The sequence below is a fragment of the Sarcophilus harrisii genome, chromosome 2 (assembly GCF_902635505.1).
Source record: "Sarcophilus harrisii chromosome 2, mSarHar1.11, whole genome shotgun sequence".
NCBI lineage: Eukaryota > Metazoa > Chordata > Mammalia > Dasyuromorphia > Dasyuridae > Sarcophilus > Sarcophilus harrisii.
The window spans coordinates 96,863,200-96,891,007 of record NC_045427.1 but is presented as its reverse complement, the minus strand read 5'-3'; the positions used below and the strand labels follow the sequence as shown (position 1 = coordinate 96,891,007).

The following is a 27,808-nucleotide window of genomic DNA, read 5'->3' as shown; positions in this document are numbered from 1 at the left end:
TGAAGGTAAACTGTTTGCATTTTTGTTTTTCTTCCTGGATTATTTCTACCTTCTGAATCCAATTCTTCCTGTGCAACAAGAGAACTGTTCGGTTCTACACACATATATTGTATCTAGGATATACTGTGACATATTTAACATGTATAGGACTGCTTGCCATCTGGGGGGGGGGAGGGGAGAGAGGAAGAAAAGTCAGAACAGAAGTGGGTGTAAGGGATAATGTAAAAAATTACCCAGGCATGGGTTCTGTCAATAAAAAGTTATAATTATTAAAAAAAAAAAAAAAAAAAAAAAAAAGATGGACCTTGTACAGATTACTTTGGAGGCAGACCAAAATAAATAAACCCATGATGTGGCTAATTATTTTTTCTTATCAGAAAGAACAAATTACTTTTCTCCTAATTTTATATTCAACGGTTTTACTTCTATTCCTCAATTAGCATTCCTTAACACTGCAGGAAAGAAGTAGAAGAAATGTTCGCTGGTTTTAGGCTTCCAATCCTACTTCATCTGCAGTCAGATTGCATTAAATGGGGCCCCTTTGTAGATATGACACCTAATACATTGCACCAACTGCTGTGTGGCTTCAGGTGCCAAAGAAAAAAGGATAATGGGGGAAAAGTCTGCTTAAAAAGCAGGCCATTGGCACCAAAGCTGGATCAGTCTTCTGCCAATCCTGTCCTTCCTGTCTTAGCTTTCTCAAATTACAATACCTCCTCCTCTTGACGTCTTATAGATACCCGCAGCCTTAATTCTGAAATTAGAGACTCTAGCATGATCCATGAACATTCTTAATCCTATTGGAAAACCCCAACCAAGATGCTTTCAGATAGAATGTTGTTATTAATTAAACCAATTACAACACAGACCATGCAAATCAATCCTATTACACTTTACCAAATCATTCAGCAGTCCAAAATTCTGTCTTATCAAAAGTAATGGGGATAAGCTGGTAGAAGAAATGGGGAACAAAATGGAAGATGTAGGAAAGTGAATTAAAGAAAAGGAGTAATACAAACAGTTATGCTAGTTGTGGGGGGGAAAAAGGTTTTCCATAATGGCATTAGAAAATAGTTATCTTTGAGCTTTTAAAAAAAATAGATAACACATCATGTTTGGATATCTATCCATTTAATTAAAATAATACTAATTCCTAAATGTACCTCTTTAAATTAAACAACTTTATTTTTTGCTTTTGTTAGTTTGCCCACATATTGTCTGTGCTTAAGATGATAGTCTCTTAGCACTGTGCCTAAGAATAACACTGTGCCTTTTTTTAAATTTTACATTTTGAATCTTTATTACAGCCATCGTTTCTAAAAACGGAATCCATTTTCATATTCTACAATATACACAACCCTCAAATTGACTTGTCATTATTTAATCTGATGTATTATTGACCTAGTTTGCTTCTAGAGATGATGCAGCTTTTTCTGCTTTTAGAGACAAGGTTAAAAATGCAAATAGATACTCAGGTTTCAGCACACTCTCATCTAATCATCCTTCCTCATTGCCCTTCAGATTGACTGTGGACATAGTTCTAGTAGTGATACAAAGACATTACCACCATTTTTCTAGGCAAGAGAAAATTAAAATTAAAAACAGGAAGTACAGATTGAGGGGAATTACATATTTAATTCCCTCTCAAAGCACAATAAATCCCAGTCACATAAATTAAATATTGTCATTAAATATGTTTTTAAAATTATCTTAATTCAGCCATGAATGGGAATTTTATTTGTGCTTTATATCCAAGAAGGACAGAATATACCCCTAAGAAATACCAGACTTTAATAGTTACAGCTATGAGGGCACATCAGTAAACGTCAAGTTTTTTTCATCATTAAAATAAGGGAATTGGATTAGATGGATACTAAAGTTCCTTCTTCATCCAAATTTAGGAATCCATAAGTTAATCAATTATTTATCTTCATGGCAAGTAAATTCACCCTAATATTTAAACTAATCTGTTACTTTTGTAGAATTGATTCAATTCCTCATCTCAAACATCTATCGTCCCCAGCACCTGCCATAAGTAATTAATAAATGTTTAATTAAAATCAGTTGTTCTAGTTTTAGGGAATATGGAGAGATCAGCAAATATACAGCTTAGTCTACTAAATAGAGTTATGGATGCAAAGTCAGGACCTGGCCTGGGTTCAAATCACACCTCATCTGTGTGATCATGTGCAAATCACAACTTTTGAAAATCAGTTTCCTCAACAAAAATAAGATATACACACATGTATGCATACACACACACACACACACACACACACACACATATACACATATATATACCTCTCTCTACCTATGGACATGGCTTTTGATTTACTTGATTAAGCAGTCAAATAAATGTTTGTTTAAAAAAAAAAAAGAAAATCAGTTTCCTCTTCTGTCAAATGGGGATCCCAATAATAGTTACACTATCATTTGTGTAGTGAAGCAACTAAGTCAGAATGAATAAGCGCAGGACTAGGAATTTGAAGTATTGAATTCAAATTCAGCTTCAGATAGTGTTTAACTATGTAACATGGAAGTCATTTAATCTCTGGCTGCCTCAGTTTCCTCTTCTGTGAAATGAAGATAATAGTGGATAACATAAAATATTTGCAAAATCACCTCACAAACCTTAAGACAATGTATAAATGCTAACAATGATTATTACTATAAGAAAAATACTTTGTAAACTTTAAAGCACTATAAGTGAATTATATCATTAACTATCCAATTTATGATAATGATTTATATGTTCACTTTACTGTAAAGCAGTGTTGTTATCCAGTCATTTTAGTCACATGATTCCCTGAGAATCCATTTGGGGTTTCTTGGCTAAAGATATTAGAGTGGTTTGCCATTTCCTTCTCCGTTTCATTGTACAGATGAGGAAACTGAGGCAAACAGGGTTAAATGACTTGTCTAAGGTCACACAGCTAATAGGCATCTGAGGCCAGATTTGAACTCAGGAGCATGTCTTCCTGACTCCTGATTCAGCATTCTAACCACTGTACCACCTAGCTGCCCTGGAGAGTTGTAAAACAGAGCAAAATCCCCAAATAATTCTTAATTGGCTTCTAAATATACTTTTACCTTTAAATAAGTATGAGTACATCAGCTGTTCTAAATTTTACTTTAAAGCAAATTAGGAAGCTACACTGTGAATTTCTAACTCAAAGGAAGCTATTCCCCCACACCAGGCTCAACTTTCCCCTACAATGCACACCAATTCTTAGAAAAGACCCTTTATAAAGAACCAGCTCAAGCAGAGCTGCTTTCTTTCCAGCCATCCCTGAAGTAGAGAAACCTGTCATATACTAAATTTCTAATAGCTTCCTTGATGAGAAGTTTGTGGTTTTGAACAAATTGAAGAATAAGGAAATCAGAAAACAACAAAGCAAGTACCTCAATCAGAACAGGTTCTATCAAAGGAAGAAAAGTTACAATGTCAACAGAGAAACAAATTAGATACTAAGTACTAATTAGGATACCCAAAATAATCTTGCCTTAAACAAACATCAAATACCAAAGGAGATTCTACAACCAGTAAGACCACTGAAATGCAATAATTGAGATGTAAATCCTGAGAACTCAAGAAAGTACAAAAAGAATTAGTAACAATAACAGTCAATATACTTTATCTTATTTGATCCTAACAACTTAATGATTTACATTTTAAAGGTAAGGAAACAAATTTAAAGAGCTTTTTTGTAGAGGTTGTACATTCAATCTGGAATATAATTAATGGTCCTGGAAAAGGGAAGGAAAGTGACCCACAATTCATAAAGAACACCAATGAAGTTCTTTTCTATTTCTTTACATTAGTACAGTAAGTTCTCTCATTTCCTCTAAGAAGGCTTCCTTTTCCTCTCATCTCCCCATTAGGTAGCCTACTTGAATGGCTAAATCGGTGACATAAAGAGGCATGAATTACAGCATGAACTAAGTTGTATGATGTAATGAGATTGGGGGGTGAGGGGAGAGGAGGGATTGGCAGATCAGTATCAAATACATATCTGTTTTAGGATCTGTTTCAGATAGGGAGGAGTTTATTTTGGGGTGATTTCCTTTACTCCATCCACAAGGTAAAAAACCTATAGGTGGCAGAAGGGAAAAATTATGGCAAAAGGGAAATCATTATTATCACCATGATGAGTATATATCAGGTCTCTGTAAAGAAATATTTTAAGTTGTAGCTAGGTGACCCAGTGAATAGAGCACCAGCTCTGAAGTCTGGAGGTCCTGGGTTCAAATTTGGTCTCAAACACTTAACACTTCCTGTGTGACCCTGGGCAAGTCATTTAACCCAATTGCCTCAGGAAAGAGAGAGAGAGAGAGAGAGAGAGAGAGAGAGAGAGAGAGAAAGATGTTAAGTTTTTATGGTTTAATTTTTAGCCACCTAAGAAATTATCTTCTATTTATAGCATTTTCCTGTGTATCTAAAACTTAGTTATAAGAAAATCTGTTAATTGGAGTTCCTGAAATTCAGGAAACCATAGGACCTTATCATAATGATTATAATCATTTTTTCCTTTAATGTTACTTTGTCAAATGTGGTATTTTCATAAAAACAATTAGTGCTTAAAGTTATTATCAATAACTTGAAAGCAAGATATTACTACAGAAAAATAAAACTAGAGAATTTCCTACAGATAATGGACAGTCAACTATCTATATATGTGTATATCCACATGATATATACATACATACAAGTAATTCATATATATATACATACAAACATCTATTGATTTTCTCAAAATATACAAGTCTATTAATTTGGTAAAAATAATCAGTCTATAGTAATGTAAATTTTAAAAAACACTAAAAGGAAACATAAAAAATGCTCAGTAATTGAAGTAATCAATCTTGGTCCCGAAGACAAGGAAATGTCTCCTTCCTTTTGGTAGGGATGTAGGAGATTATGGATATAGAATATGTATCTATTTAATTGATTTTTGTTAAAAAAAAAGAAGTCATTTGGGAGAAAGCATATCCAGAAGTGAATGTAATATAAAACAAAAAAATCAATAAGCTAAAAAAATTATTTATACACACACACACATACATATATATATATATATATATAGAGAGAGAGAGAGAGAGAGAGAGAGAGAGAGAGATAATAGTCTTAAAGGAATTTTTTTTTTCCAAACATCTCTCCCCAACTTGAAATTATCCTCATTATTTTTTGTTTTCAGAAAATGATGCTAATGCTAATTTAACACTTTTTCAAGTCTGTAATTTAAATGAATAGGATTTGAATCCTGCCTTTTGTCATTTACTACCTGTGTGATATTGGGAAAGTCACTTCTTCTTGGGCCTCACTTTTCTTGTCAGTAAAGTGAAAGATTTGAACAATGAGACTCACAGAATCATAGAATTAAAGATATAAACAGCCTTTGAGGTCATTTAATTTCATCCTCTTATTTTATGAGTGAGAAACTGAGGCTCAAAAAGGTAAAGTTTTTCCTCAACTTACATACTTACATGTTACTTACATAAGTAGTAAGTAACAACTCTGGGCTTCAAATTCAGGTCTTTTTCCAACTCCAAATATTGTGTGCTTTCCATTGATGATCCTAAGTTTAAGTCTATATAATTTTTAAGTACTCCTGGTTGGCAGACCATTTTGGCATCTCATTATGGAAAGCATACCTCAATAGTGAGGACTATTTAAAAAAAAAAGGTTCTTGTGACAAAAATGTTTCCATCTCCCAGTGGATGGTCCATAGTAACAGTGCTCTGTTTATTTGATTACAATGAATTTCTTCTTGGCAAAAATTATCAGTATGACCATAGGTAAGTTATTTCTTTGGACCAGTTGCTCAACTGTCATCATTTTCCTTCTTTATAAAAAGAGGATTTGTTGATGATTAAGATGAATCTCTTAAACCGGCAGTAAAATTCTGATTTTATGAATCCTCTACACAGCAATTTTATCCTGCAAAAGAAGTTCACAGATAGCCATGTAGCAGTTACTTTCTAAAGTCAAAGTATAGCACTGATTGGGCAACGATAGGAAATAAGAACTAAGCAAAATTAATTGCAAGTCCCTCTTTAAGTCTTTTTTCACCACCATTTTCTGCCAAGCTATCACCCCTTCTCCCCTTTCTGCTTCAAAAACCCCAATACCATCCACAAAAAAAAAAAAAATCCCCAAGCTTATTTTTTATCTTCAGGAATTATATCTCTAAAAATAAAATTCTAATGATGACAGAATTCCAGTGCCATGAAACAGCATGAATATAGTCCAGAGACCTGGAATTCAAATCCCAGATTTGCAAAGCTGGATTATATTACCTCAGATTTCTGGTGTCAGCTTCCTCATTCACAAAATGAAGGAGTTGGTCTTGACAATTTCTTACACCCACTCCATCTCTCAAAGTTTATAATTTTATGATTCTGAAACAATTTAGCAGGGGCATGTAGTTATTATGAGATTTTACCCACAATGTGCCCATAACATATTGAAAATAAGAAGGAAATGGATTTTGCTCAGAAGTTTATTGCACCAAGTTTACAGTCATATTTAAATGAAAAATAAACAACATTTTTTATTAAATACATACACACATTTCAGAAAGTGTGCATACAACATATGCAGAAAGAAATTAGAATGGTTCTTTAGGGTCTTATACCTACCTTGGAAAAACAATAACAACCCCCAAAAAAAAACCTAATTAGTGTTTCTCCACCAAATCGTGTTTCTTTTAAAAGAACCTGGGAAGACCCGAGTTCAAATCCAATTTCAGAAGCCTAATAGCTGTGTGACTGAATAAATCTCCTGACTTCTTTCTGACTGAATTTCCTCATTTATAAAATGAGGGTAATAATAGCACTATCCTCCCACGGTTGTTGTGAGAGCAAAATGAGAAGCACTATTTGTAAAATACTTTGCAAACTTTAAAGAGACATATTTAAAAGTTAATTAGTAGTAGTAATAGCAGTATTTTTCTTATTCTTACTATCATTATAATAACCTCAAAGTGTTCTTCAAAAGAATTAAGACTCTGACACTTTGTTACATAAACATTACCAAACACTTCAGCAATTCATAAAATTTGGCAAAATAAAGTAGTACCTCTCTCCCCTGGGATGACTGGAAGCATATTCTTTCATCACTTCATGTCTCACAACACAACTGATTTCTTGTGGTTTCTAAAATAATGTGATACTCAACGAATTCCACCCTTGGAATGCCTAAAGATACTTAGAATGCTGAGCAACGGTCTGTATAACTATCTATGAAACATTGGGCACCAAAAAAAAAAAAAGAAATGACAACAATAGAACTTTGGTTCTAAACTTCCTTACCTTTGTTGATTATGAAGAGATCCTCAAGGTTAAGGAATTTAGTAAATAAAACAGGATGTGGCACATAGTGGGTGCTTAACCAATGTCTTAATTAGTTTGGGGATTTAATTCTTGATTTTTTAAAAATCAGTCACTAGACAGTAAAAGCAGCAGTACAACCTTATATATGACCAATAGCAATTTGGGATATTTTATGAAGCCATCAAAGACTTAACTGATAGTTTCCAAAGTTCCACTGGGCAGATTTGGCCTATGTAATCTTAAAGCATGTATTGTAGGTCAGTTAAAAAAAAAAACTTTTAAAACCTCACTGATTTGAACTTACTTGCAAGGGAGCTTAGGTGCAGCTAGTGAAATTTTGTTGGTTTTTTTTTTTGTTGTTGTTGTTTTTTAATTTCTTTTTGCTTTTTTTTTTTCCCTGAGGCAATTAGGGTTAAGTGACTTGCCCAAGATCACACAGCTAGGAAGTGTCAAAGTGTCTGAGACCAGATTTGAACTCAGGTCCTCCTGAATCCAGGGCTGGTACTCTATCCACTGTGCCATCTAGCTGCCCCAGCTAGTAAAAATTTTGAAAAAGATTTATAGTGGAAAGGAATCATCTCAATTAATGAAATCTGTATAAAGACAGCAATAATGGTTTAAATACATGAAGAGAATGATTTACATCCCTTTGACATATAAATATCTTTGGTTTGATCAAATCAAAGTGCGATTAACTAACTAAACAATCTGCCTATTTCTGAGGATTTTAATTTAACACAAGAATTTTAATAGCTACTAAGTCCTACTGCAAAGCAATTAAGCTCCCAGAATGTTTGGAGGAGGCTAATCCTTGCTCCTGTATCAGCGTGAGACCAGATGAAGGGGCTACACTCCTCCACCACTGATTGGAGAGAAAATATTCAGCTGAAGCAGAGAAGAGAGCGTGGAGGACAAATAACCTAGAGAGATGCAAAAAATAGCATCAGAATCTCCATTCTAAGACCACCCCTCTCTTTTTACTAGTAGAAGACATCCTGCTTTCCAGAGCTGAGATCCAGCAAACAAGCTGTGTCTTGAGTTTGACATAACAACAATCCTTTACCATCACCCTCTGGATGATCTCAGCCATAGTAAAATCTCAGAATTGTTTCACACAGCATTGGGGGTCTCTGAACTTGACAAGCCCTATAATACTCATGTTCTGGTCATAGAGTTCTACTATGAATCAAACTTGTCTCTTTGTTGCTATTAGCCCTCATTATTAAGACTACAGCTCACTATGTGGTCACTAGTATAAGTATTAAGATTTGTCCACACTAAAGTGAGTCTCCTATTTAGAGAATTGGAGGGGAGGGAATGGGGGGAAGAAGGAAAGAGAGGAGGACCTGGCACCTAAGTGTCTAGTTTCCCTCTTTAATGGAAAAAAAGAAATTTTTTTGCTTATAACCCCTGTTAGCTCTTTGGTTTTATTTTGCTTTATTTTATTTTACTTTAAAAATTAACTTATTCCGACAACTCTAAAAAGCAAAACAAAACCTAGAGAGCTCACTGAAGTTAAAAAGAAGTTGTGTGACCTCTATGACTCTTTGGTCATAGTTGACAATAGCCCACCAAGGGAGGAAGTAGCTTCAAGGTGCATGACTGGGGACCAACTCAAGAAAGGAACCAGTGGGTGTGCTTACCGTTTGGCCATACTGTCTCCACCATCATACTCTAAATTTAATTTCTCTCTTCCCCTTAACTCTATATGTACGTGTGGGAGAGTTTGCACAGGTTTTTAGACAGTCAGGTAATGGAATGTAAAGAATGTTAAGCTAGCTTCAGGAAATTCAAGTTCAAGTCCAGCCTTAGCATTTACTAACTGTGTAATGCTGGGCAAATCATTTAACTTATTTGCCTCAGTTTCCTCAATTATAAAATGGGGATGATATTAGAACCTACCTCCCAAGTTGTTTTGAGGATCAAATAAAATAAAATGTTGTAAAGCATTCAGCGCTCATTAATACTTGTTCCCTTTTCTTTTTAGAAAGTTTTGTATCAGCTATTCTTATTACACCATCTTGGGAAATACATTTGCTAAAAAACTAATAAGAGTCTACAGCCTGATAAGCAATGAAAAGAACACTGAAAGAAGCTGAGAAGCAACAGTATTAGAAACCCCTGGAAACCTTCTGGATTGTTCCTAGTGTACCCTGAGAGTGGAAATTATCAACCACTCTCTGTAGACAACTGAAGTAAGTGGGAGTTAGTGAAATAGCTCAGATTTTTGCTATGGAAGTTTTGTTCCTATCAAGTATTTCTTAAGAAAGTATATTAAAGTGTTCTAAGCTATCCAAAGTAACCTATTATTATTCAGTAAATTAAACAAATTTATTCAAAAAGTTGTCAAATAGAGACTTCTCAAAGACCTATTCTAATGAGTAAATAAAATGTGTTTATGATCTGTGTATGATATGTGTGGGAATGGATATTTCTTATGCATATAGGAAACTTCATAATTATATTTAAACAGGTATTTTGATGTAGAGGAATAACAACTGAATTTGGAGTTCAGGATTCAATTTAGAATTCAAGCTCTGCAATTTACTCCCTGAATATTTTTGTGCAAATCACATCTTTCTGGGCCTCAACTTTAGCACTTGTAAAATGATGGACTCGGATTTACAGACTTCTAAGGTTCTTTGCAGGTTCTTTATTATCCCATTATGAAAAGATGAATTATGGAGTTCAAGTTGATTTTTTTACTACATTATTATTTTTAATTTAGTATCTTATAAAAACTATACATTTTCATAATGATTTTTAAAGATATTGAAAATCCAAAATTACTTATTTGATATTTAAACTTTAGATAGAGATCACCATAGTTAAGGCTTTATTTAACTAAATTGTGGTTTTAACATACACAGACAACATTTCAACAAAATCCCAAACTTATTTAAAACAAGATTCGACCCCAAACATACTCTCTACTTCTGGACCCCATGGGTCACAACTGACAGAAAATTTTAAAAACGAAAGTAGTTGTACTGCCTAAACCACTGTTAAATAAACTCTTAGACAACATACTCTAACAATTTTTTCTTTAAAAGATTCACAAAACTGTGTTTGGAATTTTAGGCAGTTTTACTCCAGATTTTTTTAGCCGACTGAGATCTCTTAATTCTAACCAAATGATATTCTTTTCAACTCAAAGGCACAGCTGTAGAAACATCTCTAAGATTGCTAGCATTTCACACAGCAAGTCTCCTCCTCCTGCTGGTATGAAATTCCATGTGGCTTTCACCTGTCCAATCCACTGTCATCTGTAACAGATTTCTATAATGTTTCTATCTGCTTGTATATCTTGCAATAGCAGTCATTTAAAACTAAAACTATGGTTTTCCTACTACATGGTCCACAAGACATTTAGACAAAAATTTGAAAGTGATTTATTTACTTTCTTGTTTGATGTCTAAACTTTATAGCTTAGTCAATAAATCAAAACTTGGAAGTCACATATGGATTACAAAAAAAAAAAAATTCTCCCAAAACATAACAAGTCTAAGGAGAAATTACTGACCAAGAACTTGGGAGTATTAATAGGTTCAAAAATGATCATTTCATGATTATAAAGGTCTTTTCTCATTTTTTTCTTTGAAGTAAAGCCTTTTACTTCCTATATACATAAATCAGACCTGTAATGGCATTGAGGTTGGCACTACCTTTAAGAGGTGCAGAATGAACTCCTATGCATACGTTTCAATTCCATTCTTCCATAAATTGACCCTGAGAGTCTGGATCCATCCAACATTCAAGAGACCATCTTCTACATCTGTTGATCATCCATAGAAGCTAATGGACATGAGGGCTGTCTACAGGTTGTCCTTTTCTCTTAATACATGTGCTTTTGTAGTCATCTAGTACCTTGATGCTATCCTTTACAATGTTTCTCCTGAGCAGTTCTTTGTTGGTATCAAGAAAGGAGATATGTGGATGTGTATATGTACATCTATCTATGGACACACACAAATGCATCTACATGTAGATATAGAAATTAACATATATTCAAATCGCCCAAAGAAGTTTAATGAACAACCCAAACTCTAGTTAAACTGTTGTAACAAGGTCTAATGATTTATAAATCCTAACTCCTTAAAACAAAGCATTTAAACATATCAAGAAATAAATCTGCTAAATGGGCAGGCACCCTGACAATCCCTTTCATAGCATATTTAAAGCTAGAAACAAATTCAGTAACTTTACCAAATAGAGGAGGAAAAAAAGAGAATTAATTTCTTTCTTCTTTTCAGGCTATACAACTACTGCAGTGAGCCTGATTTCAGACTTCAAACACTTTTCAGTTACAGAACAATTAGGGAATTTTTTTATCCACAAATAGCACAGATTTAAATCAAGAAGAGAAAACAAGAAACTCGTGATACTGGGAATTCAAATTTGGAAGTTCCAATTTTTTTTTTTTTTTTTTTTTACAAAATAAAGTTCACTATTTACATGCAATTTTAAATTCTAAATCCTTTTTGTTCCCATTTTCTTTCCACTCACTCATCCAATTACTGGATTTTTTTTTTTGATCTGGTCCCCACAGTAACAGAAACTTGGATTAACAGAAGGGCTGTTTTATTTCCAAGCTTACAGCAGGTCTCCGCCAACGCTGACCAGCACCACATTATGACTCAAATCTGTGCAAGAGTGTTCCCAAAGACCATGCTTTGTATTTTCCAATCCATTCGCTTAGAAAAAAAAAAAAAAAAAAGCCATTCTAAGTCATCCTCTAAACACATTTTAGAATCAACAGGTAGAAAGAAATTAATTACAAACCTGAACAATCTGCTACAATCCACCAAACTGCTGATGGACTCGATACAAAGTCTAACAAATGAATAAGCTAATTTTAACCTTTAAGAAAAACAAGATTCCACAGAATAGCAAACCAACATCCTCTGATTCTTTTTGTCCAGTTTCTTCACATTCAAACACCAATAGTTCCTTATCCAGACATTTAACAAATATGAAAAAAACGCAGGAGTTAGATAAACCTAACCTGCTTTTAAATCATCCCTAAGCCTTTCCTAAATATTAAAGATTCTGAGCTATGCAGCTGGGGGGGAGGGGGGAGGGAGAAGAGGAGGAGAGGAATAGCAACTTTTTTAGTTTAATGCAATAAATCCTTGTCAAGGTAAGATCATGGATGAGTAGTTATTTTATGGCAGTGTATCCCTGCATGAAGTTCTAAGGTTTTCCAACACTGGTTAAAAAAAAATAAAAATCAAACCATCAGACACTATTGAAACCCACCAACTGGTTCTATCATACATTTTGGAGAGGAATTTTTGCTTTAGTGAAACAAGTGACAACTTTCAAGATTGTTTGTTAAGCCAAAGGCTATTTTAAGGTATAGTAGGACCTGCCTAAGTGCTTGTCACACAGCTTTCCTTCCAATCTCTTGGCAGGTCTCCAGCACATTCCAGTTTTTAGTGCACAATTCTAGTTGGAATCTCATCTTATTTATCTCTAAAATGCATTAAAATGTTCCATTATTATACCTCTAAGTCACCTTTTATTACAATTAGGCTAGGATTGTGTACAATTAAAAATCTGAACATCTTTTAGTCTTTTAGACCAGTTTAGTCCAAAACAGATGGACAACTCAGGTAGACTTCAAAACAATGCCAAAATAATCCTGCAACTGAGGAGCATAGGGGAGAAGAAAGTGACAAGGCACCTGAACTTTCAAATGAATTTTAAATCAATAATAGCAGGGAAAGGGCAGTTAAAAGATTTTCTACTCTACAGATGCTTAAAACACTTCTACCCACATCCATACTGTTTTTTGTTTTTTTAATGGTCTTTTCTTTTCATCTTTGTCAATTCTCACTGATAACTATCCTCTGGAGAGCCTTCCCTTGTAACATTATTCACTGGATTTTTTTTTTTTTAAGTCTAAACCCAACATGACAATATGTTCTCTAAAAGTCATTATAGTACAATCTATAACTTGTTAATATTTGGCAAAAATAAGCTGCCTCTTTCAAGAACAAACCAGAATGGCTAACCACATGCTGCATTCCATTGTTGCTACAAATGTATATTTAATTAGATCACTTGATCCTCAAGCTTCACAGAGATGCATGGCATTCCAGAGACAGACTAGCTATCTATGTTTTTTAATTAAATATCAGTTTACTCTAAAAGCCAACAGAAAACTGAAACAATTCTCTCAGTTATGGCCAAAGATAAAGTAATGCCTTATACGTTATATTTTATTTGAGATAAGACTAAATTTTAATTCAAGAGGAACAACACCCATGGAGACATTTACCACAATTAAATATTTAATTATTATTATAAATTAATTTATTATAATAATTATTATTCTAAATATTTAACATTTATGCAAGATGAACAAAATGGTAATTTACAGTTGGAAAAAATTCAATTGGTTGATATAAAAGATTTTAGATAAACACAAATAGTTGCTCATATCATAAATTAGTCCCCTTAGTTTTTACCTATAGTAACTCAAACAGGAGTTTCTTTTGTTTAGTGCTGGATAAAGTGTAATATCTAGATATAACATTGACCAGAGAACCCAGAATTCATTCTAACAATGAAGCAAATCAGATGAAAGGAAACGCTAGTGTCTTTAATGCAAATAGACACGCCTCCAATAGAAATAGATTTGCAGAATGAGAAATCATCCTATTAGGAAGAATTTCCTTATGTTACAGGATTAAAAAAACAAACAAAACCAACAACGACCAAACATCTTTTAAAAATAGTTTTTTTTTTTTTGTTTTTTTTGTTTTTTTTTTAATAAACTAACAAGATAAACTGATGTCATATTTCCCTTTCTCAAAATGTCATACAAATCTCTTGTTTCAGCTAGGGTGCTTTTTCACTCAGGTATGAATGGACCATAGGGTGTGATAAATTGGGCACTTAAGGACAACAAACAGAACACAGTTATCAACTGAGTTGTTGGAACTGTCAATGAAAAGGTCCAGGCACCTTCACAAACAAACCACTAGGCTGATAGTTTGACAATCACCCAGCTTGCCTCAAAAAAGACAGGTGAGCTAATTAGGTCAGAGATTCAATTCCACTTCCCAGAGCTGGAGGGCAATCAATCTCACTCTTCTCCCTTGCCACCCGCAGTTCCCATATTGTCTTTTTCTAGCCTTGTTCCTCCTAAAGAGGGAAACTCTCAAGATTTGTAACTTCTTAGTATGTAAGCTAGGATCTATGCCATTACTCATTAGAAAGCCCTGGAAAGGAGGGAAACAGGTATTTTGGCTGACCTGCTAGTAGCATCTCCAAAACAGAGCCACTTCTACCACCAATACCATGAGTATATGTAGAATTTCCCCCATGACACATTGGGAATTGACCACTCAAAGAGCCAGCCTGACACTGAATCAACCTAGTAATGCCTGTGCTGTTCTTAACAAAACAACAACAAAAAAGTCTTTGGTGGCTAGTGTTTAAACCAGGATGGAATGGAGTCAATTTAGGAGCATTTCTTTTCAGGAAGGCTAGAAACCATCCTCCTATCTTTTAGAAACAGTTTCACCACCACTGACTTAAAACAAATATGTACCAGTCAAAAGAAAGATACACTATCAAACATCGTTTATATCTTAAACTACATTCTTTGGAACCTGTTCCTTCAACCCCTGGCTCCTCCAAAGGTCATCCCTGCTGAGATGAGTAAGGAAGAGACAATTAACTCCCTCCCTGACCCCAGTTTAGTGTAGATTGGTTTGAGAAACATTGTTCTAGTGAAGATTGTTGCCCAGAAAACTGATTTTAGGGCAGTTAGCTGGTATAATGTATCATAGGGCACCATCAGGTGGACCTGAATTCAAATTCGACCTCAGGTACTTACTACCATGAGACCCTAGGCAAGTCACTTAACTTCACTGTCTCTTGGGGGGGTGGGGGAAGGAAGACTGATTTTAGTTTGCTGTTTGCTCAAACATTCTCACTTCCTTTTTTCTCTCCCTCTTCAAGCACTGTCAGTGGCATAACATCTGCTCCTTTCCCCCCCCTTTTTCCCCAGCATATGGAGAAAGACTCTTTCTAGGTTTCTTCATTAGGAAACAGAGTGAGGCCAAAGTATTATTGGAATTGAGTAGACTGGGAGGCTTGCCAAAAAGTGGCATCCTTCTTCGTGCTCAAAAGTTCTCCAGGGTTTGGTTTGGAAAACTAGGTTATATCAGATGCTAACTTTTTTTTTTTTCTTGATTCAAATATAGTTCAACTTCAAGAAAGAAATATGAGTTGCCTTTTAAATCAACAAATGTATTACTTTGATCCGATCAACATATGCCTAATATGTGTCAGGCAGCACATTTTTTTGAACTTTATTAAGACTCATGAACTATCCCCCAAATAAATTTCTTGTAATGATGGTCAGTAGGCTAGCTCAATCACATTTATGCTTCAAAAACACTTATCTATAAAATTAAAGATGGTAAATTCTACTTTCTCAATTTCTCAGAATTTTTCAATTTTCCCAGCATATGTTGCAGGGAATTCCTGGTTATATGTACAAAGCATCACTGGATTCTACCGACAACAGTGGGAAATGAAGTGTTGTCCAGATCATTTAAAGAGCTATAGCTCAAGAGAATTGATGCAATTCTGATGGGAGTTCTTTCAAAACAAAGCAAAACAAAAAAACATTATCTACTTAGAATTTCATTTCTGGTGTTTTTCCACTGTATATGGATTTTGCTCAGATAATAAGAAAACTAGCTATGGTAACTACACAGGTGTCTGGCTCTTTCATTAGCTGTTTACTTTTTATCAAATGAATTTTAAAAGAGCACAGAGCAACAGCTACTTTTGTTGCTAGTTTGGTCTTCAAAATTACTAGTAAAAAGCTCAACCACTTACTACCAATATACTTGTGGACAAGTTGTTTTACTTTTCTAGTCCTTAATTTCCTAATTAATAAAACCAAGATTTTCTTACTTATTACGTTATTCTTAAAATTCATTGGAAAAATAAACTCACATGATATGAACACTGATATTAGCAAGGCTTTTAAACTATTGTATAATTATTTGGACAGTTTTAAAAGAAACACAGTGGTGGCAGATCAATTATGGATATTATGCATATAGTCTAATAAACATCGTATATTTTTCATAGCTAACAGACACCGTTGGCTTCTGAAAAAAAAAAAAAACATTATTTTGACTTTCTTTTGTACTCCTATTGAAAATCAAGACTCTAGGAGGGAAAATATACATATGTAAATTAAAAGAAAAAAGTATCAAGTTTATTATTTACCATTCACTCTATTTCTAGAGAAGAGGAAGTATAGGTCCCAAAAATGTTGTTTTTTAGGGGCAAGCACACCAGGACAAAAATTTATTCTTAGATCAACCACCAGTGGAATGGGGAAAGAGAAATTTTATTTGGGCCCAAAGGCAATACAATACAGATCAGAGGACTTCATCTCCCCTAGGATGATTTATTTTGTTTGTTTAGGTACCCTTAAACCTACCAGGAATATCTTTTCCCACACTCAATGAAACTAATGAAATACAAAGGTACTGGAGGAAAATTGTATATTTAAGTGAGAAATCCAAACTAAGGAATTATAGTTTTTCTTTCAATGTCCTGATTGTGTGAAACATAGATTATAAATGCAACTCTCTGCACCTACCACGGTTTTGCAGACAAACTTGGTTTAAGGTTGTTCTCTGTCTTGTTTTTAAAAGATTTGATTTGGATGCCTAAATACTGAATATAGTCTAAAAAGAATTTTCTTATTGATCACTCTATATATAAACACACAAAAAGTATAATTTTGCAATTTTATATAGTGTGTATTTTGTAGCCAAAGTAGTGAGAAGTAATGTAACTAGTATTTGACACCAAGAGATAGGAGCCTAAATTCTAGCTTAGATATTTATTTAGCTATGTGACCCTATGCAAATTCCTTCTCTTTTTAGAGCCTTAACTTCCTTATTTGTAAAATGTGGCGCTCCAAAGTAATAGATTAGACAAGAAAAGGTAATAAAAAATTCATGTTAAACAACAAAGGAGCATTAGATTTGGGTCAGGTGATCTGGGTTTGAATTCCTATTCTGCAACTTACAACTTTTATGACTTTGGGAAAAATAACCTCAATCCTTTGAACCTTAATTTCCTTATCTATAACAGGTTTGAAGTAACCAATCTTTAAGATCTGTATCAGAACTTAATCTATGAAATGGTGAACCTAAGGGGCTAGAAACCTATGGGAGGAGAAGGGAGAAGGAGAAGAATCCTAAAACAAACCTTTGGATCACATTCCATAAAAATGAAAACATCCCTAAGATCACACAAAAATATATAAAGACAACACTATTACATGAAAATTAGACTCAAAATGTCATTAAATCAGTTAATTATCTATTAAACTATATAGAATACAAATGTTAGAGGCCCTTTTAAAGGACTGCTTTTATTATATTTTGGGTACAAATTGATATCATGTTTTAACACAATTTATTTCAAGAAATATTTATTGCACCATGCAAAGAACTGCTTCATGTGTATCACACTTACTTGGCAGTTGCATATTTCCCAGGAACAAACCAGGCACTCAGGAAATACCTGTTGATTGATTCCATCACAATTCCTTTAATAAACTGTTTCCATATACACTTTCAGGAAAGATTTGATTTTGATCTACCTTTTAGTGTGGTTCATGAATAATGTACTTAATAAAATTATTTCAAGTAAAATCATTAAATAAAATTGCCAGGTAATAAGATAAAAAGATAAAAGTCATTGAATTATACTTATCTAGATATGCCAGAATTCAATATTAAGGAATTTACATCCACTTCATACCAGTGTTCCAAATTGTCCCAGGTTTACTTTTCAACTTGTTTTCCCCATAGTTTTTACTAGTACCATGGTAGTAACTTATTCCATATATTAAACTTGACATTGTTTATCTAAGGCATCATCTGTCTACAAGTCCTGTGGCTGCCCCAAGAAAATTTATTGCTAACATGGAAAGAAATCAACAGATTCTACACATCATAAAATAATTCCCAAATCACCAACCATGGCCCCAAATTGTCTCCTCTCAAGTTCTGTGTCTATATTTCATATGTCATTCAGATGTCTTGCTGGTAAGCTCAGATTAAAACTGTGTAAAGCTGAAAAAGGCCACCAAATCAAGGACTGAAATATCATCTCCGTACTAAAACTTCAAAAAGAGGTCCTACACAGTCTGTTTTATATATAATATATATTATAATATAATATAAATGACAAAAATAATTTGTAGTTAATAGCATCAGTCTATATATGATCTGTAATGATCTTGTTTTTAAACTTACAAAATAGCATAACTTTTATCCCATGAGGAATCCCAATCATTGTAAGAGATAAAAGACTTCCACATGGGCATGCAATTGCAAGTTTAAGTTTCATACATTCAATGAATCTAACCAAGATTTATGCAACACTCTTTGAGAACCATTGATATAAACAATGAAAAGTTCATTCTTTCAGTTCATTACCTATAATTAGTTTGAACACTTATGAAAAAAAAAATCAACATTTTAAACATTAGAATACTTCCAAGCAAAAGATATCATCTTGTAGAGTTTATTTACATATTATCTACAAAGTATGTTTTATTATATTAAAATGTTAAATGATCAAAAAGAAATTCATAATATGGGTTGGGTAATTCTAAATTATTGGATTCTTATTTTCTTTTGAATCACCTGCACATTACAGAGTGTTTACTTTCTAGTTTTCCAAGGCAAGGAAATTTAAGTATGTGCAGACTTGATAATGGTTGGGGGGGGGGAGGGGGGAGTCCAAAGGATGAATAAATTTGGAATGTAGGAATTCCAAACTATAAAGGAAGGAAATAGACTTATTCAGTTTCAATATTTAGGGATTATTCTAAAAAAGAATTCTAATATAAAATAAGGTATTTATAGTGGATCACTAACTCTTCTTGGCTGTCACTGGATGAAAGAACAAAAGGAAATATAGGCCAATGTTGCAGCAAAAGGGCTTGTGGTAGAGAAAACACAATGGGCGTTGCTAATGCATGAGGTCCTGCCCTGAAATTGTTTAAAAATGGAAGACTGGACAGATTAGATACAGTGCGCAGGCCTAAGAATATAAAAGAAGACAGATTTTTTTTGGAACTTTACTTTCAACTAGGTACTTCCATGATTACCTAACAGTCTCATTATATCTACAAGCTAAAGAGGAAATGGATGTTACCATTCCCTTATTAAAAATGGTGGAACCTTGGGTATTAGGACCTGGCTTCCTAATCTAATGACTTTCATTTTCCAAAGAAGAATGCTTCAAGTACAAGCAATAGAAATCTGTTTCCTTCACCAAAAATCCAAATGATGCTATATATACCAAATTCTGACTAGCCTTTCTAGCAGGTCTCTAGCAGGAGTGCCTATCCTTTTTATGTAATGCTTTTTAATATTCTAATAGTATTCAAGAAGGAAGCAGGGAGAGTAATATAAAAGTCCATGGAACTTTGTAAATATTACCCAAAAAGTATTGTTTGGAACTCAGAAAAACAAAAATGTATATTTAGCACTGTATTATGGGAAAAAAAACCCTTAACTCTAAAAATATTTAAATGGTTGTATTCTTCATCTCCAAATTATAAATGAGAATGTAATCATAGAAGTTATAGTAAATAGTTACCATTTGTTGTATAAAAAGTATATTGATATTAAAAAATAATATTAGAATGAACTTTTGCTATCTTTTGACAAAACTAAACATAAACATAAGTTAACTATTTCATCTAGAAACTTAGCCTTTGGTCCAGGTCAACCAATCAACTAGCACTTATTTATTATGTGCTAGAAATTGTGCTAAGTGGCAGTCCAGTTTCCATTCAGTTCTGTCACAAACAAATGTCTTCCTGCCATTATAATATCTCATTCACTAAAGTCTTCCTAATCCATAACTGAGTTATAATTAATTGTTAATAAATGTGTCACCCAATAGATCTTGACAAGTATATGATGCCTTAACAATAGGTAATGGACTAATGTCAGCCATTTTTTTGACTGCTCCACTAATTTTCCTTCTCTTTTCCAGCCTGCTTAAATGATGATCCCTAAAATTCCCACAAACAAATGCAGAAAATGAGAAATATTAAATATATCTTTTTTGGAGACCAATGCAATAAAAATTAAATTCAGTAAAGGCCCTTTGAAGCATAGATTAAAAAGTAATTGAAAACTAAATAATTTAATCAAGTAATGATCCCTGTTACTCCAGTGGCAGAATAAAAGTTTTATCAGAATTCTATAGCTGAGAGATAAATCACAGCTATTAAATCTCATGACATCAGCATTTAACTATTCCTTATAATGAAGGAAATTGAAAATGCCTTGATAATCTATGGGAATAAGACTAAGATTTTGTGACATAAATTTACAAAGGAAAGCAAAAATGAAACAATTCAAAATAAGTTTCATACTTTAATAATTCCATTGTTTTAAAAACATACAAATCATCAAGCAGTCATTTAAAGCTTAATACACATTAAATTTTATGTATATGTTCAAATGTCACAAACCTACATTAATGAAAATAAGATTATCAACTGAGTCACTCCTCTACTTTGAAATATCTAATTATTGAGATGCTACATCTTTACCTAATTTAGGTGATGGTCCCTTGGAATCAGAACCTAAAATAAAATTATATACTAAATTCCATTTGTCACTCTACTTCAAATACAAGTATCAAAGTGAACGAAGTAAAAAGCATTTGTAAATGAAATTCACTATTAAAAAAGAGTTAAAATCATTTTCAGCCTGACTGAGCAGATACCCAACCACATTTGATTAAGTGGTATGAAACACTGAAATCCATAAGAAGAAGAAAAAAATAATTTTCCGAAAATCTGCCCAAATCACATTTGGAAGAAAACACATAAAGAAAAGCTGTGAAATTTAAATAAGTATGGTTAATTTCTTCTACAGTTATTTTAATGATTCCTCTACTGAAATAATCTTATATGTTAAAGCTAACTTTCCCTCCCCAAAATGTTTGATTTCAATTAAATTGAAATCCCATTTGTTATTTTACAGGCTGACATTTAGTTTACAAATAGTTTCAATTTAAAAGGGGAAAAAATTCGACTAACCCCCTTCAACAACCATTAAAAAGCAATTTTCAAAATCAGTTAACTATCTATACCCAAGTAACTAACTTCTTTAATTTCTCTAAATTTAGTATTCCTATAGCTAAAAACCTATATTCTTAATACTGTCTTAAACTGCTAGAAGTGAATTTATACAGACATCAATTTCTGATATATTTAGAAGCCAGTTGTGTTGGAAGATTATTTGTCATAATCAGCGATCTAAATAACATATCCTAAATCTACTCCCAAACAAGTACCATTTCCTCACATTTACATTATCTTTCTTCCTGTTGCCCCTCCCTAATGCTCCTACAATACTTTGGCAGTATATCGGATTAATGTCCACAGTCGCAGGCTGGCTCCATCAGACCGCATTAGAACTGCAATCGCATAACTCCTCTTCATTACGGTACAACCTAACAGCAAGAAGCAGGGAGGGTCCCTACACCACAACCTCACCGATCCTCCCTTTCCCACACAAATATTCTCTCCTTCCACACCTAGGTAATCGGGTTTTTTTTTAAAAAAAAAATACACCCAACAGAAAACATAAGACAGAGGACATCCCGCCCCAGGCCCTGGGAGGAAAAAAAAAAAAAGCTTTCCAACTGGGTGGGGCTGGGAAAGAGCACGGGGTCTTGGTGTCTATGCAAAGCAGAGCCACTAAGAACAAAATAAGGTTGTCATATATCTAGCTGCATTGTGCTGCATCATCCCACTGTTGCTAGATAATGATTAAATATATTTTAAAAAACAAACTAATCCAAGCCATCGATTCACCAAAATCCACCTTCACTTTTCTCACCTGTTTTCTTTTTTTCTTTTTAAAAATTCAAGACGGTTCTCCAAAGCCTGCAATTATATCAAGCTCTCTTCCCAATATGGAGAAGGGAGAAGGGAGGGGGTCAACTGTAAATCTGATTGCAGCAGATTGACACTTTTCCCATCACAAAAGCCAAGAGAACGACCCAGCGAGAGAAAAAATAGGGTGTGGGAGCAGGGAGGAAGAAGGGTTCCCAACCCAACACACCCCTAGGGGGCCAGAATGGAGAGATGACCGGATCGGTACAAACCTGTTGAAATACACGGAAGACCGAAAAAGCAGCCTGTTCCCAGCACCGTGGCTGCTCACACCCAGTCCAGAGAGAGTGGGAAATGAAGAGGAGGAGAAAGAGCAGGAGGAGGGAAGGAAAAGGAGGCGGGAGCAGCAGCAGCAGTTGCTGCTGCTGCTGCCGCCGCCTCCAGCTCAACAGCAGCAGCGCAGCCCAGGACCACGCCTGGTTGCATCCCCAGGACCGTTACATCCAGCAACCTAGCTCACCAAGCAAGACCAGAGACCCCTGTCATTTTCATCTGCTCACCCAGGTGTCCATTCTCCTCCTGTTCGGCCCCTCCTATACACACACACACACACACACACACGCACACACACTCTTCCAAAAAACCAAAAGGGATTTTTTCTTAATTTTTTTGAAACTCACTAAAATATACGCTCAAGATCCTCAGCACCCCTCTTTTTTAATGCTCCCCGAAAAAAACTGAGAGAATGAAGCACATCGCTTTAAAGGAAAAGAAAGGCAAAGGGGAGGAGGGATGTCTACTGCAACCTAATGATGGAGCCGCTGCAACAGTCACACACTACCATGTCTGCAGCTGCCAGACTGCAGAGCCTGCCTGCTGTCCTCTCTTCGTCTTGCTCATTCCCTAGGCCCTGAATCCCGCCCCAAGCGCCCTTTTTCTCGCCCACTGCCCCGAAATAATAAACACATTTTTTTTTAAAAAGAGTGGGTTACCAGCCCTGCAATCCCCTACTCACCCCCCGCTGCCCCTCCCTCGCTCCCGGTTTCTGCAGCTTCCCCTCCCCCTCCTTCCAACCTCAGCTCCGGGAAAGGGTCAGCGTGATTCCTCCTCGTCGTCTTCCTGGCACAACACCTTAAGGTCCACAGCCCCTCGCCCCGAACCCTGTGCCGCCCCCTCCCGCCAAGCTCTCCTACCCACCTAGCCCGGGGGTTGGGAACCGAGAGAAGGCGTTCAGTGAGTTGGCATCTTGTCCGCAAAACGACAACCGCAGCCTAAGGGCCCTTACCTCTTCGGGGTTTGGGGAGATGGAGAGGGTGGGGGTGGGGTGGGCGCCGGGGTCCCGTCCTCCTCCTGGGCAGCGGGGTGGGATAAGAGGCGGCTCGTCGGTGCTGGCAGCCGCCGCGGGGGTCGGGGCTCACTGGACAGGACCGGGCGCCGAGCAGTGCAGCGCTGCGCTCCCGGAGGAGATGAAGGGAAGGGAGGGACTGGAGGAATCCGCAGCCCACACAGCAACAGCTGCACTGATTCAGGAGGCAGGCGGGAGGGAGGGCGGGAGCTAGGGAGGGGTGGGAGAGAGGGGGCGGGGAGATGGATGCTGCACAGACACCCACCCACAAACCTCTCCTCCTCCCTCTAGCTCGCGCTCCCCACCACCACCACACAGACAGTTTCTGTCGGTCTCTCTCTGGGAGTACCCACCGCCCTCCGTTCCTCTTCTGCCCTGAGTTCTTCCAGCCCCTAACCCCTAGCCCCTGGCCCCCGGCTTCCCCCCAGCTACCTGCAGCTAGCGCCTTCTCTTGGCTGGAGCTGATAAACAAGTGCGCTTGCATATTCACCTCCCTCCGCATTCCACTTCGCCTCCCCTCAGCCCCCGAGGCTGGGCCTGGAAGCCCGGCACCCCGATTGGGGCCACTGACGCCGCAGGGGAGAGGGAGCTACAGGGACAATGGGGGCTTTGTCCCCACTGCCCGAGAGGGCCAATTTCACGTTTAATTTAAGGCTAATTCGATTATCACCATGGAAAGGGGCAACCTAATTCTGAACGTGACTTCTCTCAGTCTCTTTTCTTCCCCTGTATTTTTTATTTTGTAACAATAGACAAAGTTTGTTTTCTGGGTTTGGGGGTTTTAAGTGGGTGGATTGCTTGTTTTTGTTTTAAATCCGAGAGATAAAGCCAGCCGTTTTCAGATTAGGTTGGGGAAAGGCGACTTCTCTGCTGGGAGCCTTTTTTTATTATTATTATTATTATTATTTTGAAGTTTCCCAATTCTCTGGTTCAAGTTCTTCCTTTGTGAGTTCTTTTAACTCTTTCTACCTAGGTAACCTGGTACTTGAACTCCAGACTCAACCCTGAGGCAAGAATCCCCTTCCGCTCACCTTCCCCTTTTGAAACAAAGTGTTTCACCAGGCTAACATATTCAATCAGTACTCTGTAATGCACTTGTAAAGGATCTCATCAAGACTTTTATCTACATTAGTTAGAAATCTGAGCTCTAGAAGGAAAGCTCCTAGAGAAGTTGTGGTTAACTTGCTCTGTATGCTATCTAGCCTAGACCTAGGAAAATGTGAGCACTATACAATTTTTTAAAAATTATCTCTGCTCAAGAGAACTGGTAAACCTTTTCTTCTGAAAAATTCCTCAAACCTTAAAACAAAAACTGACCTAGAAAAGGTTTGAGAACCTTATTACTAATAAACAGGTATTTCAGGCCAATAAAGCTTTAAGACCTGGTATATTTAGATTTTTTTAGCTGTTAAACTGTTCAACTGTTTACCATTATTTGGCTAATAATGCAGAAACTTGGACTCTTAATCTGCACATACACATACACATGTATACATATAAAAATTAGTTCTTGCCTACTCAAAATGGTGGCCAACCCAATAATCAGGGTCTCAATTCAGATGGCCTAAGGCTTCAAAGTAAAAACAAAAAATTGTGATGTTAAAAACATATAAAAAGTATTAAATGATCATGGAATTTAAGCATTCTTTTCTTTTTTTTTCCTTCCCTTTATAATACCTTTTGAGTTCCCATTCTACTTTGTATTCATTTTTATATTCTGCCTCCCCCTTTCTGTGTGTATATTTATAGATGTATGTATGTGTGTATACATATATATATTTTTCATACTACTTGGTACATAGAAAGTGCTTAATAAATACTTGGTTGATTGAATTAAATGAACATTTTTAAAAGCTTTAAAATTGGCAGTATCCTGTGATACTGGTAAATAATTTTAATTTTGAACATTTTTAGGTTATAAGGAAAGGGACCTAAGGGTCAGAAAAATCAATCATTTGGCTTTTCGTGGGTAAAATAAATTTTTCACATGTTGTCCTGCAGTGTATCTGGAGACTGAAGGAAATTTTTAAAAAGCATTTTTTCAGGAAGGCTATCAGATCAATCAAACAAAAACATGAAAACATCATGTTGATAAGCACAGGAAAAAGAGCACATTGGAAATGAACACTGAGGCTGGAAATTGAATTTGTTTGTTTCAAAGATAATGAAATACATAAGAAAATGATAGAGTCACTGGAGAAATAAATTGCTTAAATACCTCCAGAGTTATTTTTAGGAATGATCTTTAAATATTTCCTTTATCTCTCCACCACTAGAATGGTTACTCTTCTTCAGGCTAGTTCCAGTACAGACTATATCCTATCCCCAACCCAAATCATACTATGCTTTCTTTCTCAGGAAAGGCAACATGTTCCCTTAGCCTCCTTGGTTATGTGACATTGCATAAGGAATTATAAAAGTTTACCAACTTTAATAACTTGTTAACAGTGATTCCAAAATTCACAATGTGAGGGCTACTGATTTAAAGTTTTATTGTAGCACGTAAGGAAACTTTTAAAATGCAGAAACTGAGAAAGGTCCTGTTAGAGAGCTGGGACTTTATCTCTATATTATTTTATCTAGTAGCTAGTATATTATAGACAGTCAACAAAAATTAACAGGAATTAATGGATTCAGACCATGAAAAAATAGTCATTAGTCATTTTTACAGTATGGCTAATGAAGGAATACCCTAAAATGGAGCACTCCCAATATAAAGGAAAACTACTTAGTTTAGGTTCAACATTGAAAATAAGTCAAATTCAGACAGTAAATGATTAATATTATTAATAATGATCATTTTAATCTTGAATTACTAACAATAATAATGGTTATTAGGAAAATTTTGGTTTTTACTAAAAAAATTCATGTTTAGTTTATCAGTAATGAATAGAACTAAGAAATTATTTTCTCTGTGATTCCTTTCTTATTAGACTTCCTTTCCCCTAAAACCTTTGGGCAAGATATTCATATTTAATTATGTTTCTACAGGCAAAAGGGACAGCCTACGATAGTTGGATTTATACCTGTAAATCTCTAATAGTTAAAACTATTTTAAGAGGAAGCAAAATAAAAACCATAGAATCAATTTTTTAAAAATCAATCCTGAATAAGAATAATATAACTATAACCTGGGTGATAATTGGTAGGTTCCTTTAAGTAAACAGTGATCTCTATGTGCCAAACCTGTTGATGTTTGATTTTTGCTTTTTCTTTCCTTTTTTCCTGTTATTTGCTTCCCATGGGTTATTTTTTGCAAAGATATTTGAAATTTTACACTCAATCTCTCTGTTCATCAGTTGTCTCTTTGGCTGACAAGAGAATCCACTGATGCTGCATTATAATTCAGTAGGGATAGTTCAAAATGAAATTGGGAAGTAATTAAAGTTTGCCCTCATTTTTTCCCTACCTCCTCTTTTTAGGAAGCTGGATGGCACAGTAGATGGAAGACTAAGTTTGAAGCCTGCTTAAAGCACTCAATAGTTGCATGACTCTGAACAAATAATTTAATCTCTCTGTGCTGGTTTCCTTATTTGAAAAATGGAGATAATAATAGCATCTAGCTCATAGGATTGTTGTGAAGATCAAATAAGTTAATATTTAAAGCACTTCTGCACATATTAAACTTCTATGTAAGTACTATTAATATCATTCTTCCTCTCAGTGAACATATTTAATGTTTTAATATTTTCTCAACCGTTTCTCCTATGAAAATCTTATTTGCACTGTGGTTTAAATAACTGGTGGATTTCTTGTTAGCACTGTTTATCTTATAAATAAGAGGGTCAAGACCTCTGTTTGCTATAAGAAGGAGAAATAAAATTCTTTATCATGTATTTTCACTTATCAGTAAATCAGGATGTATTTTGGGAGAGGAAGAACCTTCCCAACACTCTTGAAATTCCTTTACATGCGTAGTTTACTTGTAAGATCATTTTATTTTCCTAAACTCCCTCTAAACCCAAAATGGTCCAAATCAGTAAACAAATATTTATTGACTCCTTGCTATGTGCACAACCAATACTGGTGTGATGGGAAATATAATCTGAAATCTTACAAATTTTATTTTAATTAATATTAACTAACATCTATATAGCACTTAGTATATGCCAGGCATTATGCTAAGCACTTAACAATAATTATCTCATTTGATCCTTAGATTCACACAGAGAACTAGGTATTATTAGGAAATTGAGGCAAATAGA

The 27,808-nt window shown here is 35.1% G+C and overlaps 1 protein-coding gene across 3 annotated transcripts in view; it reads right to left on the bottom strand.

The window, feature by feature from the left end:
* Window positions 1-24,055, bottom strand: part of SPTBN1 (spectrin beta, non-erythrocytic 1) — a 265,536-nt gene extending 241,481 nt beyond the window's left edge. The window contains exon 1 of one of the 3 annotated variants that reach the window (XM_031950476.1): window positions 24,036-24,055. The gene's annotated coding sequence lies outside the window, so the exon portion shown is untranslated. Of the gene's footprint in view, window positions 1-22,530; window positions 22,622-23,543; window positions 23,778-24,035 lie in introns of those variants that run through there. The other 2 variants (XM_023494963.2, XM_031950475.1) reach the window with 2 other exon arrangements.
* Window positions 24,056-27,808: the final 3,753 nt, after the last annotated feature.